Source organism: Uloborus diversus, chromosome 7, assembly GCF_026930045.1.
Source record: "Uloborus diversus isolate 005 chromosome 7, Udiv.v.3.1, whole genome shotgun sequence".
In the NCBI taxonomy this organism is placed as follows: Eukaryota; Metazoa; Arthropoda; class Arachnida; order Araneae; family Uloboridae; genus Uloborus; species Uloborus diversus.
The window spans coordinates 76,088,850-76,099,430 of NC_072737.1; positions in this window are offsets into that span (position 1 = coordinate 76,088,850).

Below are 10,581 nucleotides of genomic sequence, written 5' to 3' on the forward strand. Positions count from 1 at the left end.
GGACATTGAGACCACGAGCATATTTAACGTCGCCCAGTCCCCTTTAATGACGACGGTGGGTCTTCGACCAGCGGGGATCGAACCCGAGCCCCTCCGGCCCCGAGTCCAATGCCCTACCGATCAGGCTACCACGGCCAACCGTCTTGGTTTTCCTATTAAATTCCCAAAGTATTAATGCAATCATTGCCAACGCTAAGACAAACTCTTGAGCAAGTAGCTCAACGGTAACGCGTCAACAGTTCTTTTAAATACTCCGTGATCCAGACATCTTTTCGCTCTCATTGGGGGCTGAGACGATCTGGACGTACCGTGATCAAACTGAAACCGATACACCTATTAAATACATTCAGTTAATCTTGATACTGGTGGAGAAAAATATTTTTCACAATAGTGTGAAATCTGCAATTTCCAGCAATTCAGAAACCACCTCGTTTTGATAAATATAGTTGATTTTCTCAGGAAGTGAATAAAAAGCTGTAAAATCCCGAAACGTTCTACAAAAATGATAAGTAACGTTTCGGGTTTTTTTAGCATATTGTTTTTAGCAGTAAGTCAAACGATGTTAGAGTTATATCAATTAATTAACTTACACCGCCATCTATTAAAAATTTTTAGAACTAAACAATTAATTCACACTATTATTGTATAATTAATACTTAATTTGCAGTAAAAAATTATAAAAACTATCCTATCTTTTAAGTTGGACCAAATGACGCATAGGTATGAAGTTTGATAAAAATCGGTTGAGTAGTTTCGGAGTTTACCCCGAACAAACATCGTGACACGAGATTTTTATATATATAGATATATATATATATATATATATATATATATATATATATATATATATATATTATATTATCATTTCTGGATTTTTGTTTTTCCTTCGCACGATCATGTCTCAACCGTTGGTAAAAATTTGAGCTACTCTGCATTCACGAAACAAATAAATGTGTCATTTAGAGACATCAGGTCAAGCACGTGTTTGGCTTGGACGAGAACGAATCAGTGCCAAGCAGGCGGCGAATGCGAAAGCAACTGTTTGTTTGTTTGTTTGTTTTTCTAGTAAAAATCCCTAAAAGTGGCCATTGCAGAAAACCATCCAGCGACCTGCCTGTTTACTCTCGGTCTGTTTTTCTTGTGAATGGAGTATAGAGTTATTTTATCACAAATTGCTCTAGTTCATAGTCCATAAAACGAGTACGCTATGTTTTAATGTCTTATTTTCTATTGGTTCAACGTAACGTAGGTTCAAACAGTGTAACTTTGTAAACATCCTGTATTAAAAACAGGCTAATTGTCTACAATTAGACAAACTGACAGAGCTGTGTCGCGGTGCTCCAGATTTCCATGGACATACATATTCTTCCGTGCCTGTCGTGTTCGGTTGGAAACAGGCATGAGGCTTAAGACAAGAAGTTAGGCTTAAGAAGCTTACATGCCCGTTAAAAAACTTTTGGAACCATTTCTTAAAAAACAGCGAAACGACAAGGTTTTTAAAATAAATTACAACAAAATTGATTAATTCTGATAACAAAAATAACTGGCACAAGTGATTAACGTAAAGAAATATCAAAGCCTGTAGTACTTTTCAACGAATGAACTAGCACACTGTTAAGTAGTAAAAATTTTAGCTAACCTAAAACGAACAAACAAATAAGCCAGATCCTAGACCGAATATAAATCATAATGAAAAGAGGTCGTAACATAGCCGGGAAATACATAAAAAAGTATTATTCTGATAGTAAAAGAAAGAAATTGAATTCTAAAACGCAGATAATCACGACAAAATACCCACTTACGAATTTAATGGAAAATTTGATAAAATTCATCAAATATAATGTAAAATCATCGTTTGCCTAGAAGCTTTTCTTTCCAGTTAAAACACTTTAAAGTGTTTTCTTTGCCAATGCTGCTTTCTCTTCAATTCTCGAAATGAAATTACACCTTTTTGAGATAAATCGAAATGTAAATTAGATAAATATTTTGAAACTACTTGTATATTCTAAACCAGAATCAAGAACCTACTCGTTCCTTTGAGTTTGATTCTCTCGAGTTGTATTTCAAACGCGTGGGAAGAATTAATTTTCGATGTTAAATGATAGCAGTACATCTTAAAAACGATTGATTTGTCTGTATACTTGTATAGAAAATAACAAAAGCGAATAGATATGTTGGTTTGTTTCGTGATGGTTTAAGGATGGGGCTTCTCTCCAAAAAGAATAATAAAGTTTATAAGTGTATAAACTTCGCGCCTCTCTACTTTAATTAATAATTGTCTACACTAAAATGCGTTGCTATATCCAAGAAAATCATCTTACAAGATATTAACGAAATTAATTTTCGTTCGTCACAAATTGGGTAAGATGGCATTAAAACAAAACTGGCTTTATTCGGATTTTCCTTTCAATTTGATTACTCCCATCCATTGAAAAAGAGATTCCTCGTAACCACGAAACACAGTGACTAAAATGTGACCTGTATGTGAAAAATTAGTGGCGGACACAGATCGTCAATGTAAAGTCATCTGCAGATTGCAGCAACTTACAAATGGAGTCCGACGTTCCAGTTACGTTTTTAAAATATTGCAAATTAAATGACTCCGCAACGTTGCAGGAAAGTCGCAGAAAAAAAGTGACAAGTGTTGTAATCTGTGAGGTGTCTCAATTCTGTCATCTTGTGGCTTATACCTATTTTAACTCTTATTGACATCACTGTAACTTTACCGTTTATCAGTAAACCGTAAAAGATTCATTTATGCTGTGGATAAAAATATTGTGTTTGAGCTTTTTTTTTCTGTTTGAAATGTAAAATCATGCACATTAAGGAGAAGATGCGATAAAAAAGAAAACATGAGTACAGGAGTGGGGGCTAATACATGGCATCTGAGAAAAAGAAGCTTAAACAGCTGCTGTTATTATAAAACTCTATGGGGAAAGTTGAACGCATTTTTATGATAACTTGAACAGTTTTTTGCGCCTGGTAATAAATAAGGTATCAAATTGTTAAGAATTCAATTATCCGTAATATACTTTTTTTCTTAGAAATTCAAAAATTTTGAAGGTTAACGGTCCTTAGACCCCTTAATATAAAAATGTAAAAGATGAATCATATTAAAATTCTTTCACTTCGTCTGCTCGAGATAGCCTTTCATGCGATTTAACTGTCGGAAAATTATCGAAAGAATATAATTTAAAATTTTTATCTGTTTGCCTTTTTTTTTTTTTTTTTTTTTTTGTTAACAAACAAAATATTTGTAATTTAAAAAAGCAAGGTTTTTGAAATGATTTTCAATTTTCGGTTACGGTAACTGGGTGCGGTCGTCAAATTTTTGAGTGTGTACTTTTAATCTGGTAACGCTGTTGCTTTATTCTAACCTAAAACAAATATTTCCTTACTCTTTGTTACGCATGCAAAGGAAGAACATTAGTGCCAAAAATTTAAAGCAAATGAAGTAAGACTGCCGATTTCCCATTTGTAAAATTTTCTCGCTTTTCCTGATAGAAGATTTTTGTTGTTGCTATTATACGTTGGATCCTAGAATTCATAAGGAAGATTTTGAAGAAAATTCGTGATGGAGTGGGGGGAGGGGGAAACATCAGTTTCATTCTTTATCGCAACATTTGTATTGTTTGAGATGTTTAACGCATATGTTGCTCTTCAGTTTTTCTTTTTGTAAGTACATCTTTCAAACTTTCCCCAAGTGCTGATCTGGACATTTTCCTTGCTCCATATAACTGAGTTACATTTTTATGCATATTAATTGATTATCTTTTTTCATTTACCTGTGTTATTTTTAAATCGGCATGCAACTCAGATTTGTGCTTTCAAAAATACTTTTTTCATCACATCATTTCATTTTTTTCTCATTTCATTATCTAATAAAAATGTTACAGTAGTTTTAATAACTGTAATTTTAACTAAACTAACTTAGCATTTTATTTATGTTCAAGACCCTACTCAGAAGTTCTAAATAGTGCAGATTTCTTCTCATTCTGAAAGATTAAACTTCCCTTAAACAAAAGAGAAAAGTTTTTAAAAAGTTTTGTAACTACTAAATTTGCCAATACTTTTCTCATTATGCTTCCAGAATTTTGCTTCCACGAATTTTAAACATAAAGATCAGTTAACGTTTTTGAGTACTTTTTCAAAAAAGTTTTAAATAGAAAGTTACGTAAGCGTTTTTTATATTTTTATTAGCGCAAAGTTTAACCATTCTAAGAATTTTTTTACTATCTAAAGGTGGTTAGCAAGTGTCGCTTTTTTGATTGAAAAAAAACATTTCCATTAGTTAACACAGCACTATTAATAATTATGTAAAAATGAAAAAATGTCGACTTTAACGTATACGTAAATACATTCTTCAATATTTCACTAAGTTTTGACATAAATCATACAAAAACTCATCTAGTGAATTTATTTTAATGTTTCTGTACTAAATATGTTCTTATATATTTAGCATATCATTTCTGACTGTTTGACGCATAAATTAGTCTGTAAATAAAAAACTTACAGATATTTTTAAAGGCCTCCTTTCTTCCTAGAATATGCAAAAAAGCTTTTTGCCATATATTTTAGCACATTTTGTGAAAAAAACCCCATGTGATTTAGAAAAATGGATGCCAAATTTGAAACCAGCACACCAAATAGTGTAAACGTCACTCATTACCTTACAATCACGTCTTCAGGACTCGAACTTTACAGGACTGTGTTTTTTGTTTAAAAGTATACAAAATTAGAATATGGTAAAAATATTCTACATAATTGAATAAAATAAAACAATTTTTAACCATAAATGACTTATATGTATCATATTAGACTCGGAAATCGGAAATTAATTGATAATTTCGACGCAATATATTAAATTAATAAGTACTCAGTGAAAAGTAAAGAGAGAGAAGAAAACAAAAGTTCCATCAGAACTTCAGGCTAGAAACATTGTAGAAAATGCATACATATAAAGAAGACAGTCAGTTTCAAAGAATTGTGATAATTAATTTTGTATCACAAGTAATAAATATTCACTGAATCTTTTCAAGGATTTTACTTTTCTGTCACATGACTCTCAAACAATAATACAGCATTCAAAGTTAGAGTGCGGAAGGCAAATAAAGTTTTAAGTACTTGTTTATCCTCTAAATCTTTAGTTTTAACTCTTCAGAAAACCAAGTACTCTACAGAGTGACCAGAAAATGTGCGGCCAAATTTTAAGGGGGACAACATGGGAGAATCATAAAGGAACATATATATTCGCAAAATTAATACTTGGTGCACTACATACACACAAATAGAGAAACTGTCGTATGCAAAACCAGTCATCAATGTGTTACACAAAGGCTACTTTACAAGGAATTTCAGCTTTTTAGAAAGGTTTAAAAGAGTTGTTCTAATTTGTGACTGTCCGCCGTATCACATGCATTGCAATGACAGACACAGACCTAGTTCTACGTACCCACAACAGCACATTAAAAAACACTAGCACTGAGACTGACGAACGTTGCAAGTATAGCAAGCAGGCCTCTGGAAAGGGGCCCTACAGATTTTGTTACAGGAGGACTCAAAATTTTTAGATCCACGCCTGGACACACACCGCAGCAACAACAACCTATTCTGACCAGCTTTCATCGAACCTGCGCAATCGTTACGACGCGTATATTAGAGCAACAAATTATAAATTTAAACCTTTCTTAAGAGCTAAATAGTTGTGTAAAATCATCTTTGCACAATAACCATGCCACCGTCAGTTTCTGGGTTTTTGTGCATTGCGCTTGCTACCATATGTTCCCATATGATTTTTGCAAAGTTATCATACATCCCCACTGGTACAGATTCTCTGTGAGATCAATTCGTGAGAGAGCAGTATCAGTGGTAGAGCGAATGTTCCTGTGAAGTTGAAAATCACCAGAGAGTAGAATGTAATCACAATAATTAAAAGCATAACTAATGATTTTTATTAAAAAAATTAAAAAGTTCTTAAATTAGAACCTTGCGATGCAACAGTGGAACTTGTAAAATTATCAGAAAGCACTGTTAATATGCAGACTAGACTTTAAAAAGAAAAAAAAACATTCAGTACGATTAATGAGAAAGCCAATGTAAGTCGATATCCTTAAAAGAACAAAAGGTACAATTTTATGAAGTTCTTTAAGGTGTGCAGTAGTGGAAAGATCGTTAAGTTGATGTCCATTTCCAAAGGAGGATATAATTTTAAATCCAAACAAACAAGCAAAATAGTACTTGTTGACTGTTTTAGGGAAAAAAGAGTAGGAGAAGCTAAATTTTATTCTTGGTGGAAATTTTTTGATACGTAATAGTTTTGAGGATTTTCAAAAATGGCTCAAAACTGCAATGGGACGAAAATTATTGAATTTTTCCTCCTTGTTCTAAAACCCAAAATATTTTTTTTTTCAAATACCCTGAAATACTCTTTTTCAAGGAAATGTTAAATAAAACAAAAAAAGAATATGAATTAGAGACGGGTAACAAGTCACGTTTTCTTGCGTTTTACAAGTAGTCCAGTTGCATATTTAAGGTAAAAGACACTCCGTGGGAAATTTCGTGAGGAAATTATGAGACCAATTCTAATACATTCCTTATGGCCTATATAGCTATGCCTCACCGGGTGTTTTGTTTGAATTCGTGTCAGACGGCCTGTGTGACGTCATTAATCCAAGATGGCGGCTGCACTAGATATTGATGAAAATTCTCGGTTTTAACACATTTTCGAGGCCTATTATGATTTTTTTTCAACTTGTATTACATATTTAATATTTTAATACGATTACTTTTCAAATTTTAAAACAAATTGTCCATATAAAATAAGTTTTTTTTTTTTTTTGTTATTTGTGATTTTCGATTCAGATTTTATGAATTTTTTTAGTTACCAATAGCAGTTAAAATATTTTGGAAAGCTTGTACGATAAAATAAAATATATTATTCCATAAAAACATGTAAAATTATTTGCATACATGTGTTTTGGGATTATAAGAATTTATTTATTTTTTTTAATGTAGAAAAATTTACAACTTCCGTTACTTAATATCGGAAACAATGAAAATTTTATTACATTTTATGTGCTCTAAACAATGAGTAAATTATTTAAATTCTGATTTTAATTAAAAAATATAGATTTAAAAAATAAATAACAGTTCTTACTTAAAGTTCTTCATCTGAAGTGTCATCAATATCGCTTTGTTGGCTGTGATTTTCACATAAGTCCTCATCACCTCCACACACAGAAAGTTCAGTGCATGAAATGTTCTGAGATTTGCATTCACATGAAACAATGCATTTTCCCTTCACACAGCTGCATCGATCTAGCTTCAAGATGGATTCAGATGCATAAGGAAGTATACAGATAACTGGAGCATAGAAATTGTCTTTCATTTCCCATCCGAAGTCTAACGGTGACGGTAAATTCGGGTGCTGCTGGTCAGCAAGACGCCACTCTAATACCTGATAATGGCTCTTAAAATGTATAGGGACAAAGATGCTCTTGTAGGAGGCAAATTTTCGTTTTGAGCCTCCTGCTTGGAAAACATGAACCAACGAAGTTCTCCAATGTCAGAAATCTTGGTCAGAGGCACATACACGGACCAAATAAATCCTTCAATAGCAACTTTATCATTTGCACTAAATTCTTCGGTAGACCCCAGATGACTCAGAGCATCAAGAGTATCTTTATGTCTGCCGTCTTGTAAATTTTCCAAAAAGATGGTTTCCCCTTCCTAGCAAGTGAACCTGTTGTATCACATCCTGATACAGCATAGAGTCCTAATATTTCTTTAGATTTTTCGGGTCCTATTGCGGTCACAATGCTGGTTAGATCGATCATTCTTCGATTATTACTTAAACCAGTCCAAAATGAGCATGGACAGTGAAATGATTTTAACCAGAACAATGCTAGTAAAAATACATCGGTGTCAAAGGAATATATATGAATACTGATTGCCCCTTCTCTAGAAGCATGAAGACATTGCAGTATTATTTGAACATCTGCCTCTTCATGACTGTTTTGCAGTGCAGTCACAAAACCTTTTAACGATGATTTAGCTTCACTTCTCCAGCTAACGATTAGGTCTCTTTCAATGCTATATTAAAGGTTTATCCGCCAGATAAGCTGTCAAATTATCCTTTGTTTCTATATGAGAAAGTAGGGTCTTCATCTGTACGTTTTTAATATTAGTACAATCGGTTATTTTGAACTCAATGGGTGTTAACGTACTCACACTTTTTTTCGCATGGCAGATTTCAGCCGAGTTTTCAATATATATATCAAACACTAAGTGTGTTTCATCATAATTTAAAAGAATTTCCTTGATCTTATTATTAAATTCTGCAGCTAAATCATTACATGTTTTCACTAGCTTTGATTTCTTCATTGATTGTAGCTCAGCCATTCCATCAATAACAGCAACACTGTAAGATTTTCTATTCATTTGCTTCGTTATGTTTGAGTATTTCACGGGGTTTGGTAAAGACTCTTTGATGCTACTGTCTACTTTTTCTGAGCCACATTACTCAATAATCTTCATTAACTTTGATTTGTTTTAGGACAATTATATAGACTTGTCCAAATTAAACATAGACGGTGGAACAGCCGAAAATTCATATGCACCAAGTGCTGCATTTAAATCAATGTCTGCTTGGCTCCTCAATACAACTAGCAAAAGGGTAACTAACGATAGATCAGCTTTTAACTGTAGAACAGTGCCAGCTATATTTGTCGCAACTTTCTTCATGCTATTTTTACATAGATTTAGTTTTTCTTTTTTCATTGGGGCCCAGAAATTCATATTTTCAGTTTCGATTCTCTCTCGTTTGAAAGTGGCGTACATTTCACGGCCTCTGTTTAAAATGCTTAATACATCTGTTTGTGTGGTTTCACTATGTACAGACTTTGTTGTTGTGTTAATGAGTTCACTTCCATCATATGTTATAGGGTTTGTTGATACTCTGATGGCATTATATATAGATTGCACATCTTCATGTTGTCGCTTTGCTCTTGAACCTGCCAAATGATGATGCGTACTCTTTAACATTTCATTTAATCCAATCATTGCTTTAGTTTTATCAGAAAGCCTTGCCAGCTCTGGAGAAGTCAAAAAAAAAAAAAAAAAATCGCAATATTTTTCTTTTTAGTTATATTTACTATTCTACCAATTACTTTCATTCTCCCAATTTCCTGAACTAACAGACCGTATAAAAAGTAGCATAGTATCAACCATATGCATATGTAACAAAGCAAGTTTAAATATTGGTCTTCCACTTGATTCTGTATCCTCAAAATCTTTTATTTTTTCATGTATTTTAAAATTTATTAATATCTGCATTACATTTGAGTGAAGTTCTTTTGCTTCACCATAGTTTTTTTCTTGAAAGCAGTTGATTAGTTTTTGCACTTTATAATCGCATTGAAATTAAATTTCTTCATTGTGTGCATAAAAGGCATCGAGATAACACTTGAATAGTGCAACCCTTAACGTAGAATATGCTTCTATATCCCGTCTAACACTTTCCTGCAAGAATTTTTGACACTACAGTTTACAACAATTACGCAGTTGAACCTCGTTAAAACGAACTCAAAGGGACCTTCAAAGTAAATTTGTACCAACAGTAGCTCGTTTTATCTGAAAAACAATAGTATTGAGTGTGTTAAGTGATTTTCAATAGAAGGACTGGGTCCGCAAATGTAGTTCGCTTTAGCAGTAGTTCGTTACAATCGTGTTCGAATTAACGAGGTTTGACTGTACTAATGTTTAGTGATCTTAGCCTGAAAAATAAAAGTATTTTTAACTGCGAAAGCTCACCCGAAATACTTTTAAGTTGCTAATTAGAGTGTGCCAAGGTATAAAAAAAAAGGATTTATCAGAATTTTCTTTAAAAATGAGTAATAAACAAATAAATCAAATATTTTGTTTTTAATTTATAATAAGAAGGTGAATGGAATATTAATCAAGTAAATTCACCAGAAAATTATCACAAAATACCCAAAAATAAACTCATAATTTCAAAAACTCATCAAAGCCGCCATCTTGGATTGATGACGTCATACAGGCCGTTTGACACGAATTCAAGCAAAACACCCGGTGAGGCATAGTTATATAGACCTTAAGGAATATATTGAAATTGGTCTCACAATTTCCTCACGAAATTTCCCACGGAATGTAGTATGCCCCTCTACTAAAGTGGGATAATGATACCTTTAAAAAAATTAGCTACCTCGAGACGGTTTACTTGAGTTAAATATTAGGTGACAAGTATGCTTCAGATAAGTGACGAACTTATTGATGATGATGTTTACAATCCAACACTGCAACTCTCAAATATAGAAAACAACAAGAAAAACAATCGAAAACCAATAATATGCGAAATTTGGTTTGAAGAAGCAAATAACTACCCCATAACCCGAGCTAAAACAGAATTTCAAGTCAATACCGAAAAACTGGTCTACAGCACTCAAACTGCAGTTTCGTCCTGAGGTTGCTTCCTTCAGTCAAAAGTACTACTTTTAGTCACTGAAGTTGATCAAAAAAATAATAACATGACCCAGAAAATACTTTTATTTTCCCAACAGTTAT